This window comes from Kogia breviceps, chromosome 13 (genome assembly GCF_026419965.1).
Source record: "Kogia breviceps isolate mKogBre1 chromosome 13, mKogBre1 haplotype 1, whole genome shotgun sequence".
NCBI lineage: Eukaryota > Metazoa > Chordata > Mammalia > Artiodactyla > Physeteridae > Kogia > Kogia breviceps.
In genome coordinates, this window is record NC_081322.1 from 54,165,905 (window position 1) to 54,176,128 (window position 10,224).

General features: G+C 41.5%; 1 long non-coding RNA gene and 1 pseudogene across 1 annotated transcript in view; both read left to right on the forward strand.

Moving 5' to 3' along the window:
• The window catches only part of LOC136792358 (uncharacterized), a 91,990-nt gene that overhangs the window by 62,109 nt on the left and 19,657 nt on the right, over nt 1-10,224 (forward strand). The window lies entirely within an intron of this gene.
• LOC131767809 (ubiquitin-conjugating enzyme E2 R1 pseudogene) lies at nt 7,524-8,892 on the forward strand (annotated as a pseudogene).

The window sequence follows — 10,224 nt, forward strand, 5'->3', positions numbered from 1 at the left end:
ATAGTCATATACAGTTAGGGCTAGTCGTCAAGATGCCATAAGGTGACCCTGGTTTTAAACCAAGTTTATCTCCCAATAAGGTGTTTTCTTGCCCCAGCTAAATTTAGTCATATGTCAATGTGTCTGTGAGCTATGAGCTGTTAGCTACTGGAAGTTTAAGAAAGAAATATGCCCACAGGGATTTAGGTAACAGAGGTCAAAGCATTTGTCAAAATTTTCCTGGAATGAAACACTGATGATCTGAACATTTCCTTGTATATAAAGTTTATCTCTAAAGAATTAAATAGAACAATAATTATTGAACTCTAGCTAATGATATGCATGCTGAAGTGTCATGTTTGCAACTAACTTTGAAATGCATCCCCAAATAAGATAAATTGTAGGATGGGTAGATGGACATGTACATGTAAATCCAATATAGTAAAAGAGTAACTGCAGAATCTCAATGGGAGAATATTACTGTACCTTATACATTTTAATAATTTAATTTTGAAAAAAAAGGGACCAGCCAGGTCAAGAGTGGGAGCTAAGGGGAGCTATCATAAAATACAGCTCAATAAAATACAGCAAAGAGACTTACATCTGGTACCAATTTGGCAAAGAAGAATTATACTATCTGTAAGATGAATGTTAATCAGATTCCAAGATAAAAATCTGGGTTTGAAGCCAATAAAAGTCGATCAAAAAGCAAAGACAAAAGTTCACAGGTTCACAGGAACACTGATGGACAGATGTTACTTTTTTTTTTTTCTTTTTGCCTTAGACCTTGTCCTCGAGAGCATGTCTTTCGTAATTTTGAATGCAAGGTCTTCTAAACCAAGCATTTCATAAACATACTTGAACAAAATTTCCTAATTAACATATATTTTCTGATTGTATATAATGCATCAAGATAGGCAATCATGCTTCATGATAAGCTTCCAATTGGATAAAACTCAAAATCACACTCTATCCTTAAAAGAAATCATTTCAATTGGGTAATAAGTGCTCACAATAAGCAGTTTTCCATGATTACAAAAAAAAAAAAAAGTTCTGATTGGGAAAATATGCTTACTATAGCAAGCTCTATGTAGCAGTTACATAAATTGTCCTTCATTTCTCATCCAATATACAAAATTGTTAGCTTTCTATATTTCTTATGTGGTTGCATGTCCTTCTCTGAAGGGTCCCATGACCTGGGTAACACAGCATAGATAAACAAAGGCAGAAACAGAAGGCATGCTGAAAAATGGGCAGAATTATTCTCCTTAAGTCTCTCTTAGCTATGAAAAAGCTCTAGAATATTTGGGATTAAAATCCACCTGATATTCATTTCTTCTTCCCCCTTCCTTGCCTGGTATGAGGTTGATTTTCAATAAATGTGGTTAAATGAATGACTGATACAATTGGTAATCAGAAAGTTAAAGGGGGAGAAGAGTCCAAATTTAGGGAAGAATAGTACTGATATTAATAAACATATATTTGGCAATAGAAATAAAAGAAAACATATAACAAGCATGTGTAAAAAATGGTTACGGTAAGTCAAGAAGAGAATTAAAATCAAACAAAGTTTAACTTATTGCTGGAACTAATGGTAAAGATTTAAAAGAGCAGTGTTCAGTTTCAACATTCAACCTCTTCTTTCCTCCCCAAACGCTGTTACCTGCTTCTTCCTCTCAACATCACAATGAACTGAACAAAGAAATGAGCCAGAATTTAAGGCAATTACTGCAGGAGCAGCAAAAACTATAACAGGCCTGAAATGTTGATGAATTTCTGGGAGATATGAGGCTTGTCAGCCTTATAAGATAAGGTTGTTGTGCTGTCAGCTCGTTACACAACATGAGCAAAAGCTGCTCAATGAAGAAGTGGGCAGTTTTCATCCAGTAAGTGTCTGTGTTTGTCCGGGCCTTGTGAGAAGCAAGCTGTGAGAGAAAATGGGGAGGGATCCAAGGGAGGCTGGGAAAGCCATCAGATCAGGATTCAAATTTGACCCTGAGTGAGGAGAGAGGACAGGAAGGAAGCAATTGGGTGGAAACATCTTAGATTGAAGTTCAAAGGAAGGTTCATTTCCACAAGGCTGTTCAGGAGCCAAAGGCTGCTGTCCCAGGATTCCTGCTTCTCTAAGGAACAGACCTGCCTTTGAGTCCCTGCCACTCTCTCTCATTGGCAGGAGCAGCCTGTGGAGAGTGTGGCTTCCATTAAAATGGGCAACAGATGTCAGAACACAGCAGCTGGGGCTCTCCGTGAACTCCGTTCCCCGCGGCCCAGGCCTGACTGTGCGCTCTCATGGCCTCCACAGCCCACACTTGCTCCACCCCACAGATTCAAGGAAATCTCCTCCATGGTCCCCACAGGCCTCTCTTCCTCAGGAAAATTTTAAATAATGTCAATAATTTGAATATTGAATAGGGACGTTTGTGAGAAGAATAGACAGCCCCAGCCTCTGCAGTTATCTGGGGACCGCCATCGTTCCCCATTCTCTACCTCCTCCATTATTTGTTTCAAAATCCCCTCATCCCGGGCTATCACCTTGCCAGTTAATGGTGTTGTATACATGATGGTATGACCTAAACCTTCATTTCTGAAGGCAGTAAGCTCTTGACAATTACCCTCTTGGTCTGGTGTTGCTGCACTTGTCCATTTGCAGTTACAGTGGGGTTGACTCCCATTTGTAAGAGCAGCCCTACCTCATCCTGGGATCAGTGTGAATTTCCCATGCTGGTAACTCTTCTTTCCTCTGGGCCCTGGGAGCAAAGAATCCAAAGTGCCCAGGCAGCAAACACAGCTTGTACCTCGATGGTGCCCACAGTATATAACTGCCATTAGGAGGCATGGGAACAGCATCTGCCAAGTCAGAATCTATTGCTTCTTGCTAGATGAGACAACAATTTCTGGTGTGATAACAAGTATTACTTTTGTGATATCTTTCGTACTTTTTCTTTCTTTTTTTTTTTTTTTTTTTTTTGCAGTATGCGGGCCTCTCACTGTCGTGGCCTCTCCCGTTGCGGGGCACAGGCTCCGGACGCACAGGCCCAGCGGCCATGGCTCACGGGCCCAGCCGCTCCGCGGCACGCGGGATCCTCCCGGACCGGGGCAGGAACCCGCATCCCCTGCATCGGCAGGCGGACTCTCAACCACTGCGCCACCAGGGAAGCCCCGTACTTTTTCTTTTTAATTGGAATCCTAATGCCATAAAATCACTTTGGAATGAGCTATAATTTTCCCTCCTTCCAATGCACACTCAGATTGTTGAAAGAAATAAATGAAATAATGCATGTAAAAGAGATTAGTGCTTGACACAAAGTAGGACTAAATAAATATTGAGTCTTTATCCAAATCTTTCCGGATGATAAGCTATATTTATAATAAACACTGTATTTAATATTGCTATTATAGCATCAGTTTTTCATTTAACATACAATAATAACAATAAAAAGCCAACTTGTGACACACACAGTGCTTGGCATGAGCATGAAAAGGAAGGGGATGCCTTTAAAACATTAGAGTTGACCTCTGTGTTCTTGTGTCTCTCTTTTATACTCTATAAACATGCCATGGTGGCCCATGTCTTACACAAATAACTTAGACCTTACCACTTAACAAAAAGTTAAAATATCCTTGAACATTTGAACATACTGTTATTGAAATGAGGGCATTTGTTTTTTTCAGGAGAAATTACCAAAAAATGCACTACCCCAGAGTCATTTCATTATATTGTTTGTAGTTTGGTAAGTGGCACAGTTTTCAACTAGTTCATAATGGATGTTTAAATTTGCATCTAGATGTTACTCATATTTTGGATATTTAATAAAGCAAACAGGTATTCATCTTCCTGAAACTTTCTGTATTAAAAATATGGGATTTTAAAATTTCAGTGGCTGATTAAAACTTTTCACTCTATATCCTCTGTGGTTTACACTGTCTGATAGTAATTAGCAAGAATTCATTAAAAAAGAGTGTATAGTATATCTCAGTGAGAAATCAGTACCATTAGTAACACCAAATTCTCATTCCCCAGAAGCCAAAAAAAAAAAAAAAAATGATACTTTTTTCTTTGGTTTCTCTCTTGGTCCTGTCACAATATCTTGAATATTTTGAATATTTTGCTTTAAATAACATTCCTACCATGGTATTCTGTACAATTACAGTAAAAGTTCTATTCTTATTTAAAAAATCAGCTTTGTAGCAGTGTTTAACTTACTGAAAAAAAAAGGACTATTTGAGCAATGAAAAATCTCCTTTAAACAAAAAAATACCAGTTGAAGAAAAGAAATAAACATCTTAAATCTTTACAGTGAAAAGGTTAGACAAGGAGAGTCAGAGGAAGAAGGATGAAAGAATGGGCAAGGGAAGAAACGACAGGAAATCAGAACATAATTATTATGAGATATACAATGTTGGGGACATTTTCAAAGAACTTTTATTCCATGTTATAGTTCAAACTTAGCATATAAATAGCAAGTTCCAAAAATGGAACTTTAAACTATTTTCTCAATTATTGGTTTGGAGTTTGGAAGGGATGCAGTTCCGAGATTGTTCCTACTGACTAAAACATAGAAGGGGCCAGGACAAAAGGTTTTTGGAGGCTGACTCCAAAGAATTTTTAAACTTTTCTGTCACTTTTGAAATGGATGGTTTTATTATCATTTTTATAAATAATCCACTCCTCTTCCAGAAATATTAAAAGAATAATTAATTTCCGTTTATTCTGTACATTATTACTTTCAGGATAGAAAAGTAGTGCTTATAATTTCGTGACCACAAAATAATAAATTAATTTTTATTACACTAAATGGATTGGGACCAGCTCTAGGGACTGAGCAAAGAGGGCAGGTTTTACGGGTGCCCTAAGGGAAAAGGCTCCAAAATCTTACTAATGAATACATTTGCCATGTCGGCTGGCCGTGGGACCTGAAATTCTCAGTAGAGTCATTGTCCAAATTAAGGATTCCAGAAAGCCTCAATAACAATGCAAATATTTCACCAGCAGTGAAAATACTAATCTACTATCATTAATTTTAAAAATTATAAATAGCTAGCTGCCACTTCTTAAAATACATGAATTTATTGAAAAGACATGAGAGGGAAATGCAGAAAGAATGTGTCAGGTCAGGTGTGGACTCAGGATACTGAAATAGCTTCTGAGATTGCGAAAGTGTAACAAATAAATCTGTGTTAGGTATTGTCATCTGGCACCTCTGTGGAATGTTCTACTCTCATCCTGTTTAATCCCCCCACCTCCTAAATCATAGGGGCTGTATGGCTAAAAACTACATTTCTCAGATGCCCTTGCAACTAGTTTTCCGGATGAGATTAGCTTCCACCATTGAGATGTACTCATTAGAGTTTAGAAGATGAAGGATGTGGGGGTATTCTTCCTTATTTAGTGGAGCAGGCCAAATAAGCAGAATGCACCAGATGTGCCACGTGCAAGAGCTTCCTTGTCTATCTACACCATTGAAATAGATGTGGGTGAAATGCCTCTGTGAGGTTGGCAGTGGTGCAGCACTTCCCTGACCACGAGGTGGCAGTAGCATTTCTTCAACTCTAACTTCTCACTCCAGAACAATTTTGTAAGCACCTTAAGTCTGGTACTGAATTCCTCTCTGCTTAAAAACACTGAGTGATTCTATTCCCTGCCATCAACACTGACAAACAAGCTCCAAGGAGTCAGGAATTAGGAATACTAAAGAACTAACAAAGAAAGAAGGAAAATAGATGCAAAGCACCTGTAGCAATGCTAGCTAAACGAGTTGCTTCAACCAGGGAATTTATATGTGCCACTTAAGAGGAAAGTAGCCAATCCCCACGAAAAACAATTAGAGTCCTCTGGACACAGTAAGGAGTGTAAGAGGGCAGCTACAAGTACAGGGTATTTGGGAGAGGGAGACTTTGTCTTAGGTCTGGATCTGAAGTGCTCGCCTAAGGGCAGTAGACTTAGATGGAACAGAGCAATAACCTGGTAGAAGGAAGGAGCAACGTGTGAGTAACTCACTCTCTCCACATGCAGCTTGTGGCTTGCCTGTACAGTTAAATATTAGAAAAGTTTGGCGCTGGGTAAGATTTTTCATTTATACGTCAGCTTTGACAATTCAACATTTTATGGCACAGATTGATAGCAGTGGCAAGATTATCTTTCAAACTTATGTGTTAAGAATGTTTTTGTTAAGAAAGAGGGGAGAAAACTTGGTAAGAAATTGAGGCCTAGGTCTCTTGCTACACATCTTTGGTAAGAAGTGGTAAAACCCTTATAGAAGATTCTAGGGACAAGTCTTACCAATTGTCTTTGGAGGAAATAGACTTATCCCTAGGGGAAGCAGTTAAGTGGATAGACAGATAATTCCAAGCTGCTATTGGCATCATTTACGAAAACTAAATCTCTAAAGAGCCAACTAGAAAATTGGAACAGAAAGAAATCAAACCTTTTTAAAATTACTGGAATGCCTTTTCTTCTTGTTCCTGTCGTCACCTGAGCAGATATATTTATTCACAAAGTAACTTGCTTATAACCATTGATCATCGAAAAGACTATAGAAGTAGTCAAGGGCCATGACCAGATGTCCAGGACATCCAGAGAGTAGTCTGTTTGTTAAAGAGCTAGGACGCTTTATGGAAAAGTTCTGCAGAGGCTGGTGATCCCTGCTACATAGATTCTCAGATTAAATAAGGGTGTCTTATCACTAATTCTAGATACTGATGAATGGAAGGGATTATTTGGGTTGACCACAGATGCCCAATTATCTGTAAACATTTGTGAATAGTCTCATCAAGATGGCAACTCAACTAAATTGATGCAGTGGGTAGTGCCAGACTTACTCTGAGGGCACAACAATTACCTTATTGGTAGTAAATATTAAGATGGTAGCAAGAGAGCACTACTCTAAATAAGAAAATGGTTGAAACTAGAGTATTAATTCCCATTAACTCTTTTTTTAAACAGCCATATCTAACTTAATAAATAAAGACAGTCTGTTCATGGGACCAACATGGAGACAGACAGACTAACAGGGATTAAATAAAGAATTCCCCTTTGGATGAGATCATGAGAAGAAAGAAGTTAAAAGATTTACACATGCTTGTGTCCCAGGCATTACTTATCAAATGCTTTTTCTGCATGTATTAAGATGATCATATGATTTTTATCTTTTCCTTTATTAATGTAGTGGTTGTTGAACCATCCTTGCATCCAAGGGATGAATACCACTTATCATGGTGTATGTATCTTAATTTTTTGTCGAATTCAGTTTGCTAATGTCTTGTTGAGAATTTTTGCATCTGTGTTCATCAAGGTCATTAGCCTATGGCTTTTGTTTCTGGTAGTGTTCTTATCTGGTTTTGGTATCAGGCTAATGCACGCCTCAAGAAATGAATTTGAAAGTGGTCCCTCTTCTTCAATTTTTTGGGAAGAGTTTGAGAAGGACTGGTGTTAATTTTTCTTTAAATGTTGGGTAGACTTGACCAGTGAAGCCACCTGGTCCTGGGATAGAAAAAATTTAATGTAATCAGCAAGTGGATCTCAGCAGTGCAGGGAGAAGATTGTAATGTATGCTAGCGGTGCTATTGGTACCCTGCCCAAATACCCCTTAAGGTGAGGAGTACATATTCCCTAGCTTATATGAGTGTTGGCAAATATCATCTCACACCTGCTCCCTTATCTGGAGAATTTCCCTCAGCCAAACGGAAGCCAGTTTGACTGGGAGGCTACATGCCAGCCCCATCCATCTCCCTGAGGTAGAACTCGGTCAAAGACTTTCAATCGATTGCTCTGCCTGCCTCTAGCTGGACTATATAGTATCTTTCCCTAAAAACTTCACAGTGATATCACTCTAGGCACTTTCCAGACCCAATTCTTTCCCCCCCACCATATCCTGCTTCCCTCACTTTCTCCTGAGAGCGTTTTCACAATAAACACATGTGTAAGAATCCCTGTGTCAAGCTTTGCTTGTAGGCAACCTGACCTGTAAGGCTTGGGAACAAAATTAACATAATAGGAATCCAAGCAAACAAGGAACCAAAGGAGTAGAGTGAAGGCAGGCGGACGAAAGGCAAATTTTCTCTACTCAACAATTTTCCATGGGTTTACACTAAAGAGAGTCAGTGCCACTGGACATATATACAACAAAAGTATACAAAGATTACTGAAGAAATGAGTGAATTATAAACACAGAAGCAAACTACTATAAAAGTAACGTAGGCAGGTGGACCGCCCGGGGGCCCCAGGCAGCGCGGAGAAGGAAGGCGGCCCTGCCCGGGCCGCCGACCCGGCCCTTGGCCCGTGGCCCCGCGCACCGCGGCCCCGGGGCCCGGCCGCCACCGCCATAGCCCGGCCGCTGGTGCCCAAGATCACAGAAGGCGCTGCTGCTGGAGCTCGAGGGACTGCAAGAGGAGCCGGTGGAGGGCTTCCGGGTGACCCGGCTGGACGGGGGCGACCTGTACAACTGGGAGGTGGCCATCTCCGGGCCTCCCAACACCTACGACGAGGGCGGCTACTTCCAGGCGCGCCTCAAGAGCCCCATCGACTTCCTTACTCCCTGCGGGCCTTTCAGTTCCTGACCAAGATATAGCACCCCAACATCTAGAGACTGGGGACTGTGCATCTCCAGGCTCTGTCACTCAGTTTGTGATGACCCCGGCCCCCGGAGCGGTGAGCTGCCCTCGGCGCTGTGGGACCCCACCCAGAACGTCAGGACCACCCTCCTCAGCGTCACCTCCCTCCTCCACCAACGCAGCGCCTCACCGGCCAACGTGGAGGCCTCCGTGATGCGCAGGAAGCAGAAAGCGGGAAGCGAGCGAAGGCAGGGCCGGGAGCACGCGGACGTCACCCGCAAGCAGGTCCTGGGGACCAAGGCGGAGGCGGAGTGGTGCGGCGTGCAGGTGCCCACGACTGGCCGAGTCCTCTGTGACGACTGAGGCCCCGGCGCCCGCCAGGGCTCAGAGCTCTTGCACAGGACTACGACTACGAGGGAGGACGGCGAGGCGGAGGCCGACAGCTGCTTCCGGCACGGCGAGGACGACCCGGGCAACGAGGGGTCCTGACACCGCGTCCCCACGTATAGACTTACAAATTTTACCTCAAAAAAAAAAAAAAGGTAATATAAATATCTTAGTCATATTAAATAATTTATGCCCCAGAATGCTGTTGCGAAATCTTAGAGCAATCTCTTATGCTCTCCAGCTACTGCTTAGCGATTATCAGTTTCTGTGAGTCGTTGGTTTAAAACCTCTGGATTAAACCCATGCAAGGCTCCGCTCTCACATGTATATTCCTTACAAAAGGATATACCCCTCAGTTCTTTCGCACACATCCTCAATAAACTACGTGTATTTAATAGTTTTTTCTTTTTTTTTAAATTATTTATTTATTTATTTTTGGCTGTGTTGGGTCTTCGTTTCTGTGCGAGGGCTCTCTCTAGTGGCGGCAAGCGGGGTCCACTCTTCATCGTGGTGCGTGGGCCTCTCACTGTCGCGGCCTCTCGTTGTGGAGCACAGGCTCCAGACGCGCAGGCGCAGTAGTTGTGGCTCACGGGCCCATTTGCTCCGCGACATATGGGATCTTCCCAGACTAGGGCTTGAACCCGCGTCCCCTGTATTGGCAGGCAGATTCTCAACCACTGCACTACCAGAGAAGCCCACTACGTGTATTTAGAAATCGTTTACACACTGGTTTTCATGCATCTATTTTTTGAACTATAAATTTTACAATTGATTTTAGGAAGTTGTGATGGTTAACTTTACACGTCAACTTGGCTGGGCTATAGTACCCAGTTATTCAGTTAAAAACTAAATTAGGTGTTGCTGTAAAGACATTTTGTAAATGTGGGTAAGATCTGCAATTAGTTAACTTTAAATAAAGAAGATTATCCTCAATAATCTGGGTGGGTCTGAGCCAATTAGTTGAAAGACCATAAGAGCAAAAGTGTAATCTCCCTGAGGAAGAAGAAATTGTCATGAGACTGTAGTTTCCAGCCTGTAAGCTGGCCTTACAGATTTCGAACTTTCCAGCCCCTGCAATCATATGAGCCAAATGCTTGAAATAAATTGCTATATGTATGTGTGTGTGTGTGTGTGTGTGTGTGTGTGTGTGTGTGTGTGTGTGTGTGTTGGTTCTGCTTCTACTTGTTTTGTATTATTGGTTCTATTTCTTGGAGCAAACTGACTGATAGAGAAGTTAATTTTTTATATAATAGTATTTGGTCCAGAAGCAACTAACATAGTAATAGCGTCTCTCATTAGTTCAGTGCC